At 37.2% G+C, this 20,799-nt stretch overlaps 1 long non-coding RNA gene across 2 annotated transcripts; it reads right to left on the minus strand.

Annotated features, from left to right (window-relative positions):
• Positions 1-3,621: 3,621 nt before the first annotated feature.
• On the minus strand, positions 3,622-18,913 carry LOC148022725 (uncharacterized). Of its 2 annotated transcripts, XR_015693526.1 has the most exons (4): positions 18,857-18,913; positions 18,597-18,779; positions 7,916-18,350; positions 3,622-7,138 (listed from the first exon to the last, which is right to left on the minus strand). It is a non-coding gene; the product is annotated as an uncharacterized LOC148022725 (long non-coding RNA). The 2 variants fall into 2 exon arrangements; XR_015693525.1 differs by lacking the exons at positions 3,622-7,138; positions 18,857-18,913 and having other exon boundaries at positions 11,304-18,350; positions 18,597-18,839.
• Positions 18,914-20,799: the final 1,886 nt, after the last annotated feature.

Genomic DNA, 20,799 nt, shown 5'->3' on the forward strand with positions numbered 1-20,799 from the left:
AAACACAAGCACTTCGAATATTTATCCAAATCACAATGTCACAATCAGTTGATTGAAAAAAAACATTTAGGGTGTTGTTCAATCAACCAACAAAACTAATTGTATTTTTCCCAAACAATACAAGAATAGACGAAATAATAATTCCATTGCATATTCACTCTTCCCCCTGGGATCAAAGAGCGATTCAATGAAAAAATTACCTAATACTTGTATGCACATTTCTTAATGTCATTCTTTTTACGATTATGCTATTCATAGCCCTTGACCAATTGCTCTATCAACAAATAAGCCTTATTCAACTAAGTGCAATTAACTTCCCTTAATATATGCACTTTGCAAATTCCATCTTTCAAATATATGAGAAGAGGCCTATCCCTTCCCATGACCTATTCTTAAACATCATAGTATGGAGCCTAATGTATCTCATGCAAGAATCAAATCAAGCATCTATCAATCTAGAAATACATTACTTACAATCGGAACCGTAGTTGGATTGACATTGACGCCTTCGCCCAAAGCTTCGTTACTAGTTGTAGGATTGCCATCCACATGCGACATTCTTTGCTTGGAGGCCATCATCCGTAAATAGACTCAAGAGATTAAGAAGGCGGAATAGATTTGAGATGGGAGAGTGTAGGAGAAGATGACTAAGTTGAGGATCGAGATAGAGGGAATTGTGTAGCCTCTCAAGGTAACTCTTTAACTCTTTAACTCTTCTCTCTCTCTCTCTCTCTCTCTCTCTCTCTCTCTCTCTCTCTCAAGCTCTCTTTCACAATATCTTGGGGGGGTATCCTTCTCTCTACCTCTCTCTTGTAGCCTCTCGGGGTCTCCTTATGCTCTCTTGTGCCTCCCCATGCCTCATATTTATAATGAAATTGAGAGGAGGGGATGAGGCTAAGAACAAGAGTGGAGGGGCTCTTGGAAGACTCAGTGATCTGATGCTCAGATCATAAATCTAATGGTTGCATTGGCTCCAAAAGGGGGGTAAAACCCGAAGACACTTGATTAGAAAGCTCTCAGTTCACTCCTTCTTTTCTCTCTTAAAAGTTATGTCTACTATCTATAGACTGTGATCGCGATGCATGTGATTTCGCCAGTCACTTTTCATTATTTATTACTTTTTATAAAATCTCCAAAACTAAATAAAATATCACTTGTCTTTTCTTTTAAATGACTTTCAGTTCTATCTTTTTAGGATAATATCTAAAATATACTAGTTTTTTTTGCCTAAAAATCTAATCTTTTTGGACCATCCAAAATATACACATTAATACTAGTGATTAATATGGCTCATAAGTCTCGTTCATGTTGTAACTTCCGCGAAGGGTTGCTATGGTCCTTGTCAATCGGAGAAAAAATTTGGTTTATTTTAAAAAATATTTTTAATTAAATAAAAATTATTAGTTATTAATGTTAGTTAGTTTTTACCTTAGTTAGTCTTTAGTTAGTAATCTTATTAACTTATTAATTGACTAACTAACTCTCAAACTAATCAACTAACTTTTATTGCGTGGAAATATTACAAATATGAAGAATATGTGATATAACTCTCATCATAGTGCTCTCACACAAACCCATTGACACATGTCTACTAGCGTATGAAGTGCACACATACACTCAAGGATTAGGATGCCTTTGCACTAGAACTTCACACCACCCACATTGTACACCAATGCACATAGATGAACTAGTGTACTCATTGCATACAAGAACCATCTTTGTACCAACCCATAAGACCCTTCACATACATAACATCTACACTTAATCGCAATAGTGTGCCAGAGACACATGGCACAAGTACATAGCAACTTAGTACCTACTTGAGATATAAGTAAATCCATGGTGAAAAGCCCCACACATGTGCACATGGGCACTAAAGGCTCTTTCTACACCAAGCACACATATACCAATGCAACTTATGTTCCTTGTGCACTGCTTATTGTAGAAACTCTACATCATACTAAACTATTGCACACATGCACTAGTGAACCTTGTGTTCCTTGTGCACTCTTTAGTATACATACGTTGTGTCATAGTACACAACTACACGTGTGCACCAATACACCTTGTGTTCCTTCTACACTCAGTGTACACACCCTACATCATAATGCACAAGTACACATGTGTACCAATGCATCATGTGTTTCTTATGCACTTCTTAGTGTGCACACCATGCACCTACCTTAGCATACCCACCATTAAGGGTAACCCTACAGCTAGCACTTGAGTCTAACCACTATGTACTTAATCATAATGCAATACCTATATCATTGAGCCCTTGTGCACTAATGCATACACCCATCACACAAGTGCACCTAACACACCATAGTAACTATCTTATTACATCTAGGCACACATGTGGTCCACCACCTATAGCAACTCAGCCCTAGTAAAACTAGCACTCTCGTGCACTCACCAATGCAGAGATGTATGCACTTGGTGCCGCAACATCCAATGTAAAACACTTGAGTGCACTTGTGTACTCAAGTTCATGCTAAGGCCCTATGCACACATAGCTTTCATGCACCAAGTAGAATACAAAGACGTAGATTACCTTTTAGAGTATGTCCATGATTTTTCTCCTAGAACATCAAAAGTAAAATATTTAAAGCCTCTTTAGAGTAAAATCCCATTTTCTAAATGCTCCTTTTAGAATCATTCATGACTTGGTATAAACTTTAAAGACCTTTTACAATACAATCCCATTCTCTAAAAGCTCCCTTTAGACTAGTTCATGATTCTTCTTCTAGATCTTCTAATTTAAGAAAATGAGAAGCAAAAGAGTTGGTTTTGATGTTTTGGTTTAATAATGCATGAAAATGATAAGAAAATATCATCGTGAAATTGTTTAAACAATTTTATATTGTTCTTGCATTGTTTCTTAAAGTTTCTTTTGTCATTACTTTTTCACTAAAAATGGAGGCCAACCAAGAGAATATCAAGTTTCTTGATGTTGCAAAGCCTAAAGATATAGATATTGGAGAGGAGATTCTAGCTTAATAAGAAGGTTTATATATTGGATAGAAGGAGGAGACAAGAGTAGTCCTTACAAAGCCTTCAGATCCTGAAATTCAGGAGGACATCTATGTTAGGGAAGAAGTCAGTGCAAGAGATGAGTGCCCACTAAAAATTCACAAGGCTCCAAAAATTACTCATTGGCCAATTTTTATTAAGAATTCATTTATGGTGATGATGGTTTCATGGCTTGTTTTAATGGCACAATAAGCACATTTGGGTAGGATTTTGTATTTGTACATTATTATCCCAAGCTCGATTCAAGATTATGGATTCTTACCACACAAAGCATTTTGATAAGTCAACAATGCCAATATTTGTTCTCAAAACTTTGTCTAGATATTTAGGGTATTCCCTTAAGTACAAATAGATACATATAAATTGAAAAGTGGATACTTCTATTGCTACAACACTTGTACCTTGGTAATTAATCCTTAAGAGAACTCCCCATTGCAAGATGGGGAAGCAAAAAAACAATAAGAAGACATGATCATTGAACAATGGAAAATAATAACACCATATGTATTATACAACCTTGTTTGTCAATACAAAAGGTTACTTGAGTGATTATTCTATAGAATAATGTGATTAGAATCACATGTCTTGTACAAAGTCATTATAGTAAATAAGATGTGTTGTATTGAGTTAGATTTGTGTCCTGTATGGTTTATTCAAATTTTTGTGTAGTGTCAATTGATTTTATACATTGAAGTTGTTTTCTACAATGTTCAACATTCCACAAAGTGATTTTCTTTTCTCATCACCATAGCTTGTGGTTCTAAAGTAGAATGTCCTTCCTTGGTAGTGAAACTTCTCCATGCCTTGTGTATTACATATTGACAATTGTCCATAATTGTTAACAAAGTATTTCCATATCTTAACAAAATACAGTGCATTAAAAAAAGAAACTCATCACAACCATGGAAAATCATGTTGTGAGATAAAGTGGTCCAAAATCATACTTACCAAGTAGAATGTATGTATTTTTAAACCAAGATTATACGATTTCTTTCACCAAAATTTTTGTGGCCTTCTTGAAATCTAAACAATAGCTCAAAGTGTTCTTATTATGGCTTAATAGTTGTACAAAGCAAAAGAGAGTGGCATACCTATAATATGCAAAAGCATGGTTATAAGTGACTTATTAAACTAATGCAAGTGCAAACACAAATAGAAAGTACCTCAGCATCCTAATTAACTTAGCAAGATTTTCACTTTCTCCAATCCAATTGACATGCCAAGTCTTTTTCCAATAGAGCATATAGATGCACAAAAATCACAAAAGCAAGAGTAAGAAAGAAAGAAGATAAATGTGTGTAGCAAGGAAAGACATGTAAAGCCCTTAAAGTCAACAATCCAATTCTCTTTACAACTTCTTGCTTATTTCAATCTAATAGATAGGATAAGCCTCTTCAAATAGAGTATGTATATACATAAAAAGAGCAAGAGTAATAGTAAGAAATAAAGAAAAAAGAGAAAGGCTTATATTAATAAAAAACATCTTAAATCCTTATAGTCAACAACCCAATTATCTTCACAACTTTCTTGCTTCTTCCAATCAAATTCACATAGCAATCCTCTTTCAATAAAGCATACAAATACATAAAAAGAAAAAAAATAATAGTAAATAAGGGAAAAAAACAGTAGGAAGGCTTGAAGCAAATACATTTAAAAAATAAGTCTTTTAAAACCCTTAACAATTTATTCAAATGAAATTGATACGTCAAGCTTCATTCAATTTCGCGAATGTATACCTCAAGACTCTTCCAATGCTACATACCAACTTAGAAAAAGAGAATTGCGAAGAAAAGAAAGAAAACAAAAAGGGGAAACTAGTATTAAAAAAATAGAGAAAATGTGTAGAAATAAGAACATTGAAAATATTAAAAATTTTAAGCCCACACAAAAATGTAATCAAAATTTGAGAAACAAACATCTAGAGGTCATAATCAAATGTATTGGGAAAGGGGACACCATTTTTGAGGTTATACTTACAAAATCCTTGGGAACTAGATGATCAAACATGAAACTAAGGGAAAGACAGAGAGAAGAGAGTGGTGACACTATTATTTAATGCTAATTTGGCCCTAAAATTAGAGAAAAATACGCAATTAATAAGGTGCCATTCCTTCCCAATTTTTATCTAGAATTTAGGATGTGATTAATAATTAATCACAATCCTTGACCATAATGCCTCGTGGCCTAGTGCTTGTTACTTCTCCATCTAGTGCATGCTCTTGTAAACATGCGCTTAATAATTAATCACAATCCTTGTACAACCCTTTTGCCCTCAAAATTAGCCATAATGCCTCATGCCCTAGTGCTTGTTACTTCTCCATCTGGTGCATGCTCTTGTAGTCATAGCTCTATTTTCCTTCCATATAGAGTGTTCTCATAGCTTTTACCTATCCAAGTATAGCTCTCCTTCATAGTATGGTGCCTTTTACTTCTCTATTTGGTGCTTGTATATGCTTTCTTTTGGTGTAAAAGCCGAATCAACACTATAGTTGAGAGCTTTCTCCCTTTGAATGTCACTTTTCCCCTCCAAAACATCATCTAGAGGCTTTCTAATAATTTTTAAAAAAGTATAGTCTAAGGGGAGCCATCCTTTCCCTTGGATGCAAATTCTCTTCTTTTTTCCTTCAGAGCCTCTCAAGTTTGCCTCCTTGTGAATCATGAAGTTGCCGCTCTCCTTCCTCTTTAAAACCCACAAGACCTTGCCTTTTATGATTTCCCTTTTCCTTTAGACTGTATCATGTTAGTTTAGCCCTCATGACTTCGAGATCTTTGGTCCAACCCTTTTTTAGGTTTTATCCTTCACATGGATCTTCATGGGCTTCTAAATTAGGCTCTCGAGGTAAGATCCTTGTGGCCCCTATTCACTAGCTTTAATGCCTAAGGCACCACTAGCACACAAATTAGCTACACTTAAACATAGCCTAGCATAAGCATTCACATAAAGCACTTTCATTGTCTCACACACATAGTATCTGCACCAATATATAATACAAAGACATTGGAAAATACCCATTGTATCAAATCCTTCGAACTACATATAAGTACTTCACATGTAATAGGCCTAGGGAAATTTTGAAAAACAATCATAGTATTTTATATAAAAATAAAAACAACTTGGCTAAAAAGGTGCGGTCTTCTAATGTTTTCCTCTCTTAACAATGGAAAATCTAAACTTAGCCCGTGCCCCTTACAATAATCATGGACCCAATTCCTTACCATTAGCATCGATAGTATGGGCTTCTACATGGGCCTTTGTGTACCTATATCACAAATATGATTAATGCCATTGATGTACAAGTGATCAAGCATAGTATGATCTTAAGAGTACACAATTTGTTGCAATCTGTTATGCATATCATATAGATTATGTTGATAAAGAAGAGATGGATGTAAGGAGGATATTGTGCCCATCCTCTACTATTGTGCTCCATGATAAGTATATATGTGCATACATAAATGTTCCTTTATTATGTTAAAGACATCTAACACAAAGAAACTTTCCTTTGATTAATTAAAAGATGGCACTCTACCCCTCGACACTTACAAGCACATCCAATAGTTCTAAAGATCTCATAAACCCCTCTCTTAATTGATGGAGGCCTACATGGACCTTTTTCTTTCCCTTCCACCTCAGTTATAATCCCCAAGGTTCCTAATTAGTGCAAGGATTTCCTTTATGTAGTGCCATAAGGTATGAGCATAAGTATGGTACTCTTTGCATTTAGTTTTGCCAACAAGTATAGCCTCAATGAGTCTCATATTGTGATAATGTATAAAATGGTTTAGTTGAGTGCATTCTCCCCATGCCATGGATGTATTTGATAAGGAGTATACAAATCCCTGGTACAATACATTTCAAGTAATGCAGTGTGGTACTCATAGTGATCAATCCCTTTATGGGTATAAGGATCTGGGATAGGAAAAAAAAATCTCAAGCAACGTTTTTTTGTTTACTTTTTTCTCCAACAAATCTTTGCCAAGCCCTCCAAAACTAATCTAAAACATGAGCATTAGATGTAAATAATCTCTCCCCTTGTCCCATGTGTCCTTCTCGAGTCCTTCTTTCCTCTCTTTAGATACACCAGTTTGTGAGGCCTAAGCCAACCTAAACCCAATTTCAAGGTCATAATGGTTTAAAGATAAAAAATTAGGGTCATCATGTATATATGCATCAACATATGTATATATACATGTTGCATATGTACATCTTCACATAGGTAGATGTGTAAATATATGCATACACATGCATTGGCTACGTATGCACATCGACTATGTGCATTTATAGGATATACATGCATGTACATAGGCTATGTACATTTATAGGATATACATGTATGCATATAGGCTACATATATGCAAAGTCTAGATATAGATTAGACACATGCATATGCTATGCATACTAAGCCTATGCATAGCCTACATCTAGGTTATGTATATATGTATGTGTATTCATAGCCTATTTGTACATGTATCTATGCATAGTCTATGTGTACGCATGTTTGTATGCAAATCCATGGCATAATATATTTATATGGATAGGGTACGCATGCATATGCATAGGCAACACATATGTATAAACATATTAGATTTTCCCAAATAGATTGTGACCATGTTTAAACATCATAATTTTAGGCTCCTCCTAATAGCTTACGCGTTATGGCCTAAAAAATAGGCATTACTTATAGCTTTGGGGATTTTCCCCATCTAAATACACAAAACCTCATATGTATACACTACACACATTCTCGCATTAGTTTTCCAAATATCCTAATGGTGCCAAACAATGGCTTAGATACCCTCATCTAGTTGACCATTACAATTACAAGCAACAACAAGTATAAGAAATCCAACTAAACATCAAAATAAGCATAAACAGCCATACCTTTGATTTCTTTTCAATGTGGAATATTCAATGTTTTTCTTCTTCCCAAACCTCTTCTCTAGGAGCCAAAGAGGGGAAATGTAAATGCAACTCTAACCCTCAACCCTCAACCCATAACAAATTAACATATAGAAAAGTTTGCAAACTAAATGATAAAGTGAGATATGATTTGAAACAATTACCAAATATAAAATCCTTTCAAAATTTGGAAAAGTTTGAAAAATAAAGATTAGTGGTCATTTGAGATATTAGGTAAATTGTCGATAGAGTGTGTTTACATGTAGGTGTACAATTATATTTCAACTCTCCCCTAATGCATTTATCAAAACTAGTAAATTTGTACTTAATCTACAAAAACTTTGAACTCTTGTACAAAGACTAGTAGCAATAAACCCATTTAATTTTACCATTAAAAAACACAAATAACAAAATTGTATAGCAACAAAGAAAGGAAACTCCATATTCTTTAGGTGGAAGAAAATGGCTTCTTCTTCTTCTCCAAGTGCTCCCCAGTACAATAATTTTTAGGGTTCTCATAGCTCTATGTGCATATGTGTGTGTATATGTCTACATGTACGTATTTATGTGTGCTTTTCTCTATTTATTTTTCTTAAGTTTTCTTTTAGTACCAATATAAAGCCAAACATAACATGATTGTACAAACACATCTACATGATTGGAAGAATAACTAATTTTAAGTTTTTATTTACAACATTGAGGATCAATATTATATAGAGATGTATTTACTAATAGTATGAATTTCCTTTTGTTGTAAAAAGTGTATTGACGCTACTCTATCTATCATTGTTTTATTGCTAAACACCATCCTAGCTTTTAATAGTTTACATACAATGGGATGAGTGAAAAAACATGATTTTCATTTTTAAACATAGTAGATTGAGTAAAACTCTTTTATAAAATAGGATCTTATATATTCTATGTAAATTTATTAGTTATTTTGCATGAAGAAGTGATCCCAACCTACTTATATGCTTATATGTAAATGTAGTCTTAATTGTTGCATAAAACACCTCAATACAACAAGACTTATATATATTCTGATGATAAATATGCTTGTATGCTCGAAACTCTAATGTAAGAACTCTAAGCTGTCAAAAATACTTCAAAAAAAATCCATTAAAGTTTATCAAAATTCAAATTGAGAACTTTTTGAATAATTACACTCTCTTTACAAATGAGTGTACATTCGTAATTAAATGCACTCCTAAAGCCACATCTTGCAGTTGTCCCCGATTTAATTATGTTGTATTGATGCATTGCATTAAGAAACATAGAGTATTCTATGCATTTTACACTGATTCGATGTGGTATATCGTTTTTACCTTGAAAAACATACATGTGTTTGCACTAATTCATCATGTTCCATATAAAGAAACATGTTTTGATAAGAGGTTACCATGATGCATCAAATTACCATGTAGCTTGTGTATGGTTTCTATGTTGCAAATAAAGTTGATGTTGCACATGAAGTGGTCTTCTTTATTATGGAATGATAATGTGTAATAATTAGAAACATTGCACTTAATTACAAATAAAATTGATACACCTTGCAAAAAAAAATGACATCATTTATCAATTTGATTCTTGAATAAATAAGATTTCATATCCGATTGGTACAATGCATTAAACAAGATTTCATATCCAATTGGTACAATGCATTAAATTCTAAAACTCTAAGTAAGGTGATCAACTATTTCATTTTGTCGAATAGTCACATTTCACAACACAAATCAAGTTTTTCATGTGTCACATGCATTCAAAAATGAAATTAATTGAGAAACTAATGTGATGTGATCAATTAGTTAACCTCTTATTGTGACTACTTGTATAAAATTTATGTTTTGAATTCTCACAACGTTCTCTTCTTGTGCATTTAGTTTCAAGAATTGTATAGACCATGTACTTGGGTTTTCATTTAAGAGATGGGGATGCTAGGATGATGTAGAGAAGAAAAGCTTAAATGTGGAGATTTAACTACCATAAAAAGAAACTAGAGACATGTAAATGCATTCAATACAATGATCAATTATAATATTGCTACTATCAAAGCCATGCCAAATCTTATTAGTACATTGCTTAAACTATTCTCAAGGGTGATCACTTGATTTTTTTGTGGTAATGGAATATAGAATTTCAATTGAAGACTTGGTTTTGAGATGTCTTTAGATAGAAAAATTTGTGTAATCAAGAACAAAATGAGTCACATTATAGAAAGAGACAATCATTTAGTTGATGTTTAAAAAGGTGCATCTCCAAGGTGTTATGAACTCATAGGAAAAGGACCATCAAGTCTTAGCTAAGGTGATAGAAGACAAGTAAACATTAGAAGGTAGAAAGAGCTTATGCCAACTATTCAAAGAGCCATGATATCTCCTATAAGAATATCATAAATAGAACTATATGTGCTACTTGAGAAACATATGGAGACAATAGAGAAAAATTAAGATAGTAAGGGAAGATAAAAAGGAAGCAAGATGACCAATACTTGATGTTTGACATTTGCATGTATAGTTGACTCATTATCAATACAACTTAGTTTACTCTCGTTCTTATATCATTAAGTGCTGTACTTGCATGAGTGCATTTTCTTATGAAGTTACTCCCCATTTCTCTCATGAAACTAGTACACATCACATGTTATAAGTCACTCAATTTCTCGTGGATACAAGCCTACTATTGTTTAACAAATATATTGTTATATATATCATAATGTTATATGAGGAAGAATCTAGGAATCTTGTTACTATTTTGGTGCTAAGTTATCTCTCTATCATATGCAAATGAACAAAGATCTAGAAAATTCAAAAATGATACAAACATTAACTCCATTTTATGAATGTATGATTATTTGTGTCATCAATATCCTAACAAATATCTACTACTAAAACACCAATTGTATTCTATAGTTTACTTGCATACATAAAAACAAATCAATATTTTGGCATATGAAGTTTGTGATGTTAAGCTATGTGTGTAAAGAAAAAAAACTAGAAAAAACCAATTTTAGTACTATGGTAGTAGCATTTTAAGACTGAAATTGTGAGTTTTGGAAGAAGTAGTTTTCAAAATGGGTTGTTTTAATGAAACACTTTGAGAAATGTACTCAAAAGACATATAAAGCTTACCCGATATGTTAGCAATAGAATTTTGGGTGTGAATTTGACCTTAACATGGAGCTTGATGACGTGATTGTCTCATCAATGCATGCAAGCACTACGTGAAGCTAACACTAACAAATTCAAATGGATCAATGATGTCCTTTCGTTCAACTTTGAGTATGATAAAGGGGACTACATCAACCAACTTACAATATTGTAGTACCAAAATGATCAAATGCTTTCTCACCCCATGCCCAAAATCATTGATATAAGAAACACTCTCTCAAGCTTGCACTGTGATTAACTCAAAGAAGAGGATGGACTCCACTCATCATATGAGGTTAGTGAATATAATCATTCCTCTTATAATTGTAGGTATTATATTTACTACATTGTATCCATGGCCACAACTTGAATAATTGCAAACCTATGGTACAAAAGAGGTTTAGACATGATCTCTACCAGAAAGAATAACTAGACAACTATCACAACAGTTTCAAGTTTAACCACATCTTTATGCACGTGCTAGAAAAGAGGACTATCAATTATTCCCTTGTGACAAGGAAAAAGTCTATACATTACCCCGAAAAATATCATGTACCCTTGTGAACACTTTAGTATATTGTAGTTGTCGTTGAATGTAGATTGGGATTGAAGTGCATATGTCCTTACATTAATAAGGATATAATTGATTGGAGGATCTAAAAATAGAGTTTACAATCATTTTATTAGTCAAATAATTTATAACATTTGTGTAAAAGGTTACAGGGAAAACTTTGTATATTTAAAAATTTTGTGACATTTATTTCCATAAATCTTTCTTACATATGACAATCCTCAAGATGCACGTACCACTTGTCCAATAGTCTAAGTAAAGACCAAAGCATGATAATGTTGAACTCAATGCATGAATTTTTCATGTTCTTGTTGCACTCTATTTTTTCATGTACCTACCATTTTAAAGGAAAGTGCATACTTCATAATAGAAAATTCCTCACAAATTTTTTTTTTGTTGTGTCTCTAGTTATTGGAACTAGAGCAATAGTTCTTATGTGAGAAATGGATGTGTTTTAGAATTTCAGAAAAGCATCCATTATGAAATCTATACTCAAACTATACTTTGAACTAGCAATGGTCAATAATTTAAAAAGTTTCAAGTGTTTCTAGAGATACATTAGTTGTGTTAGAGATAATAAAGCTGGAATTTTCTTAAAATGCCCTATTGTGCATATAATGGTAGATATATCTCGTGAAGTGCTAATAACACTTGCTTCTTGACAACACTTTGCAATACCTTCATGTTTTATTGCACTTGTGTACGCCAATATGTGTGTGTAATACATGCAACTCTTGTAAATGTCCTTTTGGTATGTGTTGTGTGCTTTCTCTTGATGCTTCTTCCTTTCTTTCTACTAATCTCAATTGAAGTCCTATTTATGAGAGAATTAAGAATTAGAGGTTTAATTGAAGTCTTATTTTTTAGGGAATTAAGAATTAGACGTTTGACTGGGCTAGTACTCTATGTGTATTTAGAAGTCACTTGCAAGTTTAGTGGGGAGGGACCAGCTAACTGGCCGATTTGGAAGAAGTTAATGCACACAGTGTGACATGGCCTGATGTGGAGACACATTCACTGGAAGTTAATGTGGAACATGCAATGCCTAGTTGCATGCAAGGGAAAAGACTATGCATAGAAGAGATGCAGGCAAAAGATGGTGGCCAAGCACTCAACTACACAGCATGCATGGTGATGATCAAAAGGGCTCTCCAAAAATATCAAGACATTCATAATACTATATGCATGGCTACAATGACTAAAGTTGCAAGAGTTCATAAGGCAACAATGGCCCTTTTTCATGATCGAGTTCCAAACAAGTATGCATCTCTTCTTGCCACAAGGGTTTACATGTACTTCATGGGCAGACCCCTTATGGAGGATGATTTTGTCAAGTGGTTTCACAGTACATATTAGGGTTGAGCCAACTTGGTCTAGTATAAGTTTACTAGGGGTGGATTCTTATCTGGTGCTTCGAGGCTCCAAAGATGGAAAAGATTGGCTACTTTCCTTAGTGGTGGGGTATAGGGAAAATGTGGTCTATGCAGTACCTTGGTCTTCCTCCTTCATTCTCAGGGGGGTTCTTAACCATGAGTGTCTTGTGTGGATAAAGCTTGTCGATCTGCCTACCTGGATGGTTGACAATATGGCTAACATTGTTGCAGCTCTAGACAGACTTCTATATGCCCTGTCATCCGCTAGTATGTGGGGTCTCATCAAATCGACTAGTCAAGCATGCATTGTCTGTGGGATAGACAAAACAAGTTTTTTTGCTTCCTCCATCTGTAGGATCCATTGAAAATGGAGATCATGCTATCTGTCAAGTTCTCTACCTTCCCTGATTTCTATTACCACTGCAAGGGAAGTGGTCACTTTGCCAAGAACTATTTTCACAAGTAATAAGGGTCCGGTAAGTGAATGGAATGTGATGGGAAATATAATAAGAATGAGAATGAAAAACCACAAGTCATGCAAAATGAGAGGCAACCAAGAGATGAGGTGATTAGCAAGGGATTCCCTTGTGTTGCAATGGATGACACTACCAAGAAAGGTAAGAAGAGGGACCCCCTACCTAACCCTTTGACCTCTCTTCAACATGGTAAAGGGCAGCAAAAGGACGTCTCGAATAAGGACAACATCCCTCCAAAATGGCATGGGATCAAAGATAATACAAAAAAATTGGTGGGAAACGATCGCTTAAGCACTTGGCTAGAAATAGATATGTTGATCAAAACAACAATGCTCCCACCAAAGATAAGGAGATGCCAGATAAATAGGCTTCAATACGCTCATAGAATAGCACTATCTAGGAAGTTGAAGTACTACTCATGGAACATAAGAGGCCTCACCTTTGATGTAAGAAATGAGATTGCCTTTTGTATTCTTACAAAGTTGAAACTTGATTTCATGGCCTTGTAGGATATTAAGTTAGATGAAGAGGCATGCAGAGCCTTAAACTTTCTAGGATATGTCATTATCTTTGATGTACAATGCCATTGGACAAGAGGGACTATCCTATTGATTAGTGAGTCCCTCAAGGCAGGAGATGGTAGCATTTGTGTGCAAGAGTAGAGGTCCATAAGGAGTTTTTTGTTGGCTCTATTTATACCCACAACTACTCTGTGCAAATACCAAAATAGTGGGCCTTCATGGAGTAGAAACTACAAAGAAAGAATGCAATATTGGGAGGGGATTAGAATATGACTAAGCATTCTTACAATAGGTTGCATGGAGGTGGCTCTATGATCTCAGAAGAGAAGGAAGCCGAGCAAGCATTGGAGACTTCTTTTGAAATTTAGGATTGGGCCCTTCTTGCCTCAGGAATAGAGTATCAGAAAATTACTTGGCACAATAAGAATTTTGGCTCAAAATGGTGGGGAAGAAAACTAGATAAGTTCTATGTAAAGAATGGAGCATGGTGGACTAGTAGTGGGATCAAGTATGCTCTGTAGTGGAGGGCTATGTGACTTTTGATCACATCCCTATCCTCTTAGCCTTCAAGTTGATTATCTTGAACCACCATAATTATGGGCCTCCACCTTTTCTGTTCAAGGTGTCATTTTTGGAAGAGAAGCCATTTGCTGAGAAATTACACCATATCTAGGAGAATGCTAATATTGCATGGTAGAAAGAAAGCTACCATGAGGAAGCCTGGGAGTCTAGAGCAAGCTATGGACATGTTTGAGGAGCCATGTTGTTGGTTCTTAAAGGCTCTCCTGTTGACCAAATGATGCACAGTGTCATAAGAATGTAGAAAACTTTCTTAAACTCCAAGAAGGCAGATGGTGTAGGTTGCAAAGGTTCAACTAAAAGGTCGATGGAACTTGCTTAGGGATGGGCCCAATCCCCTTTACTTTTCGAAGTTGAAGGATAAGAAAAAGAAGAAGATGCTTATTGGAATTGTTAATCAACAAGGTGAGTTGGTGCAAGATCAAGATCTAATAGGTAAATCCATTAAGGAGAACTTGGCCTAAATAGTTGGCATGAGACCTACAATACTGCATTACTATGAGCAAAGGGTTGAAGCCTTTTGGTGCAAGCTTTGCTATTGGACAGACCCTTTACCTTAGACAAGGTTAAGCAGGTGGACCATTAAATGAAATTTGGGAAGTCTCTAGGTATAGATGGTCTGCTGACTAAGGTGTTTTAAAAGTTCTGGCCAACTTGTGACCAAGACCTAGTGGACCTTTTGAATTATGTAAGAAGTCAGGTAATGCTAGCATTTGTCAATCAGGGTTTAATTACGCCTATCCCCAAGGCCTATGATAGAACTTGGCTCTCTAATTTGAGATTGCTCACAATATTGAACTTCAACTATAAAGATTTGGCTAAAGCCATGGCATTGAGAGTGAAATTTCTATTTGGTTGGATCATTCATAGGAAGCACTTTGGGTTTACTAATGGGCGTAATATTCATGATGTAGTCTTGAACTTGATTGTTTCAATTGATCTTGCTATTTCTCTAAAAAAGGGCTTTGTCCTCATTAACATGGATTGGGAAAGCATATGATTGTGTGAATTGTATTTTTATCTTAAGTGTCATTGCTGCTATGAGATTTGGGTCTACCTTTATCAATCTAGTCAGTTCCTTATTCAAGGAGGCCTCTATTTCCTTGATGGTGTAAGTATTAATGGCATGGTAACATCCCCCTTTGCACTTCATAGATTGAATAGGCATGGGTGCCCCCTGGCATCACTCTTATTTGCTCTCACAACAGACCCACTTCTAGGGAGGATGGATAAAGCTTTGTAGGATGGCTTGATCAGAGGGGAGTCTCTGCCCGATAGATTTCAAGTTGCTATACAATTCTTTGCTAATGACAATGCTTCTGTAGTAGAGGCACAAAAAAAGAATCTATGACTAAGTTGCTAGAGATCTATAATGAGTATTCAAATCTTATGGCTTTTGAAATTAATCTAAAGAAAATAGAAATCCTCTTTCTCTCCTAAAAACAACCTAACCCTTAGATCTCTCAACTAGGCTTCAAGATAGTATCGCTTGGGCAAATTGCTAGCTACCTAGGTGTTCCTATTGTTGTGGACATTATACTTAGTAACTAGTTTACTAAGAAATTTCAAGAGAAACTCAGAGACAAACTACAACTATCACTCTCATTTGTTGGTAATATTACACTAATTAAAAAAGTTTTATAATTGGCGACTGTGTATGTTGGTTTTGTATTGCATTTTCGTAGGCAGCTTGGACCGAGTTGGAGAGATCTTTGACAAATTTCCTATGGTTGATGGAGAAGGGATCCCTCTAATTAGCTGGGATATCTTGACAAAGGACATGAACTTGGGAGGAGAAGGCTTGGATTCAATGGTCTTGAAAGCGTAGTCCCTCTCATTGACCCTAGTTAGAAGGATGGATGGATCACAATCTTGGATGGTCCTCAATATGGCCCACTAGATTATAGACATGAAGATCAAAGGAAAGAGGTGAGAAGGAGCTCATTGTGGCAAGATGTATTAACTTGCTTACACCTAACTATCAACATGCGTGCTTCTCTAGTTGTGCAGGATATAGTGTGCTAGCGGCAAGGAGTGATTCTCAACATGTCCTAGGAAACTATGGGATCTATGAAGGATGACTCCTCCCTAGACACAAAGATATGGCTCTTTCCATTGGCTTTAAACCCCCATATGCCCCAGTTCATAGATTTCCAAGACTTGCTAGATTGTTGTTCAATAAGGGGTTGGAGAGTGGGAAGATATCTAGGATCCACTTAGTAACTCCTTTCTACAAGAACATGTGATATAGAGGAGATTTTGCCTTATTGAACAAGAGAGATTTTGTTTGAGGGCAGTCATGCACTCTTATAAGGAAGACTCGCCGACTTTTGTGATCCAAAGGAAAATTCCTAAAATTATGCAAGCACAAGAAGGATTTAAGGAAGCCTCTCTAGTGATTACTATGATGCTCCACCAAAAATAAAAGAGAGAGTGTCCTATGGCCAAGGTGCATAACTAGAAGAGGAGAGCCTCTACTGTGTGGAAGGCCTCCCCCTTCTTTAGAGTAAACATTCTTTGGTGAAAACTCATACTTAAGAAATTACCATTTCAAGTGAGACTCAACAAATGGTTTAGAGTCATGTCTAATCTATGCCCCTTTGTGGGAAGGCAGAGGAAACTAAGAAACATATCTTTTTGGATTGTGTGAATGTCAAGCCAGTGTGGGCCGCACACTCAAAAAATGGTTGAAGGAGGCTAATCTATGGAGCGAATTGGGAAAGACAAATGCATTCTTTGTTGATCACACAGGTCTAGATGATAGCACTTGGAGCTTGGTAAGTATTATTTTAGGCGCGGCTCAAAAACTTATATGGAGTAAAAGAAACAACATGGTGTTCATAAGAAATCCTAAGGAGATGGCTAATAGATGCTTACACTAGCTTAAAATTGGAGTGTTTTCTCTACTAGGTTGCTGTAAAAGAAGGTATTGGATTGCTAGGCTATTTTGGAAGAAGATCAATGTTTTGGCTTGAGCCAAGCTACATCATACAAATGTTGAACCTACTTTTTCTTCATTTTGATATAATAAAGACAGCATTATTTTATAAAAAGAAAGCTCTATGTGTATTTTAAATATATCGAAAGATATGGGTATTGAAGACAAAATTATGCATTAATGCATTCCTAGGAAATAAATTATGTAGAAGTGGTTACAAGGTGAGTAATATTCTTCGAGGTAATGGATAGACAAATTTTTCCTAGCATAGGAAAATGCACGTGCTTAAAGAAGTATTAGACTTGAAACGATTGTGATGGTACCTGATATCGTATTTATTGGTAGAGATCATGGGTTATACCTAGCCTTTTTGTTGTAGCGTCAGGTTCCAGGCATCCAAGCTGTGGTTCGAAATATGAGGTCGTTGACAACTACAGCACACAAGCTTAAGAGAGACCCTAATGGAAGTTGATCCTTCTGTTAGTATGTTGAGCAATCATTCGATTATCCTCCTCTTAGACAATATGGTAAGTAGCGTAATGCACTCCCCTTCATGGTACCCCTTATTGAAGGAAAAGATATCATAGATCTAATAGAGTTAGTTGGCGGTAGCATGGTATAATAATTGCATGCACGGTCACCAAGATCCATGTTAAGGCCAAGCTCGCACCCAATATTTCTGAGGCCGATATCAGAATTAGCTCCATCCTTGCACCAATGAAGGACAGGAATGTAGTCGTTGGGGGCTGGGAGTCTGTTTTGCTCTCGTAAGGCACCAACAGCCGGCTCGATCATGAACCCTTGTTAGGGATGCTGGTTCACCGGCAACCATGCTTGAAGTTAAGATAAAGCTTTTAACAAAGTCACTGTACTGATCAGAGTAATGGAGAAATCGACAAACCGTGCTCATGCAAGAGCCAACTAAGGCGCATTTCAATCCCTCAAATAGATATAAAAACGATTTAGGCCTTGCTCTCAATTTTGATGTTCAGGGCATTCGACTGTGTTGACGATATTAATTGTCTGAGCATGATAAAAGACAGCATGTAAATTAATTACCGCGTTGCCTGGCCTGACCGGGCCGCTGCGACGCAAGACAGCTCAAGCATGGAGTCCGGAGAGCAGGTTGAGTCTTGAGACATATGTCAGAGAGGCCTGCTTGGGAGGCTCTTGAAGCGGTAGATCTCTCTCTCTCTCTCTACACGGCGCACGCTGAACGCACGATCATTTTTATGTTGTTGACTGAAGGCAAGAAATGCGTTGCTGCATTAGGCAAGGAATGCATGTACGCTAAGATGAACAGGACTGTACGAACTCACTGATTGCAGATACAATGCCGTCTTCGCTCTGTGTCCGCGCAAGCCTGCGCGGACGAAGAAAATCACGTGACCGTCTCTTTCTCTCTCTCTCTGTGTATGTGCACGGCGCCTGTCAAAAAGGTGAGCGTGACGGGTCAATAATTGTGTCCTAGTCCCTGGATTTGAGCAGAGTCGCGAGTCGCGAGTCGCGACTCGCAAGTCTTTGTCTACCGTATTTATAAATGAAATTCGAAGCGAGGAGCTCTACAAGGCTTTGTCTACCTTCGCTTTGCTTTTTGTGATGATTTTCTATTTTTCTGTTAGAGCAAGGCGACGCGCCAGGGTCTTCACCCTCTTCTCGTTGTGCGCGGCCCACTCCTCCGCTCTTTTGTTCATTGCTTCCAGGCCCTCCCCCTATCTTAAGGTCAGCATCATGATTTTCTATCCATAATCCTCTAGTTCTCTAACTAGCCTCTCTTGTTCTTCTCGTTCAAAGGTCAGTTGATCTGTTAGGCGTTTGAGGTCCTTCTCCTGCTCCTCCATGCCCCGTTGCCTTTCTTCATCCCTAGCATTCAGCTCCACCCCGAGTGCTTCCACCTCAGCAGCTTTCACCGCAAGCTCCTGGTACTGCACTATTAGGAGCTTGTGTCCTCTTTACAAGCTCACTAACTCTTGCGTCTCATTTTCGAATAGCTGCCTCCAATGTTCCTCCCTCTCATCCCTAGCCTTCAGTTCCTGTTTCAAGTCTGCAATTTCGCATTGCTGCAAGGCTATCATTCTTGTTTTGTCTAGCTAGAAGGCGGCCACGGTTTCCTTCTCGGCTGCCAACTCAGCCACGGCTATTTTGCATTCCTCCTTCGCTCTCTCCAATTGGGAGAGCAGCTCGGCGACGTATTCGTTCTAATTAGCCAGTGGCATCATCGTTGCGTGAATGGGCGAGGTGGATGCTTCAACTTTTTGCTTTTTGGGCTCTTGCCTGGACTCAGTGTCCGTGGCTGGCCTTTTCTGTCCTGTGGCCATAGTCTCCGTGCTCTACCCTTGGCCCATTTCTTTGTTGATAAAATACTGCATCCACGCCACAAAACTTGACACGTCTGCACTAGTGGGGATGCTGGGGGTGATAGTGGTGAGTTCCGTGGGAGGTACCAGGAGGCTAGGGATCGGATGGAGCGGGGCCTTGCCTTTGCCTTCGGAGACTGGAGGTGGCACGAACTCTGGCACCTGCGTGCTGGATCTTGGCCCCTCTTCTCTGCATGGGCTCAGATTTCTTAGCTCGTCTGCTCAGCACTGTTGTTCGATGGACCGTCGGGTGGCCTCCGCCAGGTCCTCCTCATCCTTCCTTCACAACTCCTCTTCCTCCTCCGTCTTTCTCTTCCTTTCCTCCTGTTCTTTTCCCCTCCTTTTCTTCGCTTCAGCTTCTTGTTTTGACGCCTCCTTGGCTTTTTGTAACTCCTCTTTTTCCCTCTACTTCTCCCGCCTCTTTGTTCTCTCTCTCTCCTTTGCTTCTTTCAGGGATTCCTTTTTCGCCCTTTCCAGGTCTTCCCTTTCTTTCTTCCTGCCTTCATCCCCCTTCTTCTTCCCCTGCGCCGCCTTCTTCTTCATTGTCCTGATTGTCTTCTTACTAGTTTGTTCCTCCCCTTCTTCTGTTTCCGTTCTGTCGGTGGACCTGTCTTTGTCCTGTCGAGGGGGTGACTTCTCCGGCGTTTCTCATTCTCCCTCCTCCGGCTCCTATGCTGCCCTTACTGCCTCTTGAATGAGTGCAATCAAGACTCCTCCGTAGCTGATGAAAGAGGCCTTGGAGGAGGCCTTTTTCCTCTCTGACACCTTAGAAGCCGGGGATTCTCCTCCTGTTGGTGCACTTCCCAGGGCTAGTGCCTTGGCCGCTTGATCAATCGTCTTCCACATGTAGCCATTCCAATCCACCTCATCTAGAGTGTGGGCTGCTACATTCTCCAGCATTGGCA

The sequence above is a fragment of the Lygodium microphyllum genome, chromosome 16 (genome assembly GCF_053477565.2).
Source record: "Lygodium microphyllum isolate KBCC chromosome 16, Lygodium_microphyllum_v1.1.10, whole genome shotgun sequence".
In the NCBI taxonomy this organism is placed as follows: Eukaryota; Viridiplantae; Streptophyta; class Polypodiopsida; order Schizaeales; family Lygodiaceae; genus Lygodium; species Lygodium microphyllum.